Raw genomic sequence first — 3,859 nt, forward strand, 5'->3', positions numbered from 1 at the left:
TAATGGGTAAGGCAACATGTCATATGCATAGGGCTAAAGTTAGGGGTAGAAAATTTTTTCACAATAAGTGTATTAATTGATCATAGCGGAATCGAGGGTATGATGCTCGAATTCATAGGAAGCAGATAGTTAGTAAGAGGGTTTTTATAGTGAAGTTAATAGAGTAGAGTTCTGGTATAAATGGGTTGTGGAATGCACCGAAGAATAGAATTGTTGTGAGGATATTTATTATAATGATATTTGCGTACTCTGCTAGAAAGAATAGGGCAAAAGGACCCGCTGCATACTCTACGTTAAATCCAGAAACTAGTTCGGATTCTCCTTCAGTTAAGTCGAAGGGGGCTCGGTTAGTTTCTGCTAGAGTAGAAATGAATCATATCATGGCTAGGGGCCAGGCCGGAAAGATTAGTCATATATGTTCTTGGGTGATAATTAGTGTGGATAGTGTAAATGACCCGTTTATTAGGAGGACTGATAGGAGAATGATTGCTAGTGTTACTTCATATGAGATTGTTTGAGCTACTGCTCGGAGGGCTCCGATTAGAGCGTATTTGGAGTTTGAGGCTCATCCTGACCAAAGGATGGAGTATACGGCGAGACTTGATATTGCTAGTATGAATAGGACTCCTAAGTTTATATTAATGAGTGGGTAGGGCATTGGGAGAGGGATTCATATAGTTAGGGCTAGTGATAGAGCTAGAATGGGGGCTAGAATGAATATTGATATGGAGGATGTAAGTGGTCGTAGAGGTTCTTTTGTGAAGAGTTTTACTGCATCTGCGATTGGTTGAAGGAGGCCGTAGGGGCCTACGATATTAGGCCCTTTTCGAAGTTGTATGTAGCCTAAGACTTTTCGTTCAACGAGGGTGAGGAAGGCTACGGCAAGAAGGATTGGGATGATAAGAGAGATAATGTTGATAAAGAACATTTTGTTAGGGAGAGGAATTGAACCTCTGATAATAAAGGTTTAAGTTTTACGCAGTTACCGGGCTCTGCCACCCTAACAAAGCCCCTTTTCTCGGGCTTATGAGGAGATAAACTGGTTAGATTGAGTTGACTTCATCTATTAGTTTTAAGGCGCCTTTGTGAGGTAGGCCTTACATCCCTTGTCCTTTCGTACTGGGGGAGGTTATATAATAGATAGAAACCGACCTGGATTACTCCGGTCTGAACTCAGATCACGTAGGACTTTAATCGTTGAACAAACGAACCCTTAATAGCTGCTGCACCATTAGGATGTCCTGATCCAACATCGAGGTCGTAAACCCTATTGTCGATATGGACTCTTGAATAGGATTGCGCTGTTATCCCTAGGGTAACTTGTTCCGTTGATCAAAAATTATTGGATCAATAAGTGATGTTATATTTTGACTTGTGGGTCTAAATTTTAATCACTCGGGAGTTTTTTTATATTCCGAGGTCACCCCAACCTAAATTGCTAACCCACAATAATGGTGTAATGTTATGCCTTGTAGGTATTTAGTATCCATAAGTTTGGGTTAGTTAATTAAAGCTCCATAGGGTCTTCTCGTCTTATTGTGGCATTCCCGCCTCTTCACGGGAAGGTCAATTTCACTGATTGGGAATAAGAGACAGTTAAACCCTCGTGTGGCCATTCATACAAGTCCTTATTTAGAGAACAAATGATTATGCTACCTTTGCACGGTCAGGATACCGCGGCCGTTAAACAAGTGTCACTGGGCAGGCAGTGCCTCCAATACTAGAAATGCTGGAGGTGATGTTTTTGGTAAACAGGCGGGGTTTGTGTTTGCCGAGTTCCTTTTACTCCTTTTAATCTTTCCTTAAATGCATGCCTGTGTTGGGTTAACAATAGGGTAGATAAGTATTTCATTTTTGGGTTGATATTATCAGATTGTTAACTATCAGTGGTCTATCCGTTTCTGATATAAGCTTATGCGGGGAGAAAATAGTTCTTGTTACTCATACTAGCATTGTTGCTTCTATATTTAAATAGAATGGCCCAGGAGGTATAATTAGGAGTTGATGTAATATGATTGGGATTAAGTTATATTGTTTGTTGAGCTGGAACGCTTTCTCAATTGGTGGCTGCTTTTAAGCCAACTATGGTGATGTTAGTATATACTCTCTAATAAAGGTTGTATCCTGATTCTAAGAAGCTGTACCTTCTTAGACTATATTTTAAATTTACATTAAAATTTTGTTTTTTTTTAGGTAAATTTAAAGTTGAACTAAAATTCTGTTTGTGGGCAACCAGCTATCACCAGGCTCGTTAGGCTTTTCACCTCTACCCACAAATCTTCTCACTATTTTGCTACATAGATGAGTTGATCCTTTTAGATTGTTTATGGGTAGCTCGTCTGGTTTCGGGGAGCTTAGCTTAAGTTCTCTTTGTTAAGTCGTTTCTGGCTAGTTCATTATGCAAAAGGTAAAAGGGGTAATCTTTGCTGTTTAATACTGTTAAGATGTCTTTCATCATTCCCTTACGGTACTATCTCTATCGCTCCAATTAAAATTTCTATCTCCTATACTTTTATTATTTAACTAAATGTTTTACTTTATATGTCTGTGATACTTAAGTTTGGGGTTAGTTGGGCTAGCTTTTGTTCAAAGTGGTCATAAGTAATGAAATCTTCTGGGTGTAGGCCAGACGCTTTAGTTAAGCTACACTTTGATTAATCCAAGCACACCTTCCGGTATGCTTACCTTGTTACGACTTGTCTCCTCTTGTGTCTTAGTTAAGTTAATATGGTTATGGTTGTGTCTTATTACTTGAGGAGGGTGACGGGCGGTGTGTGCGTGCTTCATGGCCCTATTCAATTAAGCTCTCTATTCTTAATTTACTACTAAATCCTCCTTCAGTTTTTAATTTCATAAAAACGTTCGTGGAATGTTCTTGGGTAGAAAATGTAGCCCATTTCTTCCCACCCCATAAGTTACACCTTGACCTAACTTTTTTATGTAAAATGATTGTGCTTACTATTCTACCTTTTGAGGGTTTGCTGAAGATGGCGGTATATAGACTGAATTAGCAAAGGGTGGTGAGGTTTATCGGGGTTTATCGATTATAGAACAGGCTCCTCTAGAGGGATATAAAGCACCGCCAAGTCCTTTGAGTTTTAAGCTATTGCTAGTAGTCCTCTGGCGAATTATTTTGTTGTAAAATTATCTATGTTTAGGGCTAAGCATAGTGGGGTATCTAATCCCAGTTTGGGTCTTAGCTATCGTGTAGTCAGATTATTATAAAGTCACTTTCGTGGTCTATTTTATGGTAACTGTAGCTTTTTACGGCTTAGTTAAGTTTTAACTTTAGTGCAAAGGTATCTTAAACACGCTTTACGCCGTGGGCCTATTAGTTTGGGTTAATCGTATGACCGCGGTGGCTGGCACGAAATTTACCAACCCTTTTTAGTATGGCTTAGTCAAACTTTCGTTTATGGCTTAATTTTTATCACTGCTGTATCCCGTGGGGGTGTGGCTTAGCAAGGTGTTATGAGCTACTTAAGAGTGTGCTTGATACCTGCTCCTTTAGATCACTGCTGATTTTAAGGGCATTCTCACTGGGGCGTGGAGACTTGCATGTGTAAGTCTACTAAGAACTAATAGGAAGGCTAGGACCAAACCTTTGTGTTTATGGAGTCGTGCGACTCATCTTGGCATTTTCAGTGCCTTGCTTTATTAATTAAGCTACATTAACTTATACTGAAATTGTAGTGTGTATAATAAATAAAATACATAGTAAATATGAGAGGAAAAAAAAAGGGGATGCTATCTATAGATAGACCACGAGATCGAATGCGTGTAAGACTGTTGTGTTAAGTTAACTAGAGTAGCAATACATTTGTATACAATTTAAATAAAGCTTGTGAGTATTGTATGC

At 39.0% G+C, this 3,859-nt stretch overlaps 1 pseudogene; it reads right to left on the reverse strand.

Annotated features, from left to right (window-relative positions):
- Positions 1 to 2,652: 2,652 nt before the first annotated feature.
- On the reverse strand, positions 2,653 to 3,607 carry LOC144310022 (18S ribosomal RNA; annotated as a pseudogene).
- Between the last annotated feature and the right edge of the window lie 252 nt (positions 3,608 to 3,859).

The sequence above is a fragment of the Canis aureus genome, unplaced genomic scaffold, assembly GCF_053574225.1.
Source record: "Canis aureus isolate CA01 unplaced genomic scaffold, VMU_Caureus_v.1.0 ptg000345l_RagTag, whole genome shotgun sequence".
NCBI lineage: Eukaryota > Metazoa > Chordata > Mammalia > Carnivora > Canidae > Canis > Canis aureus.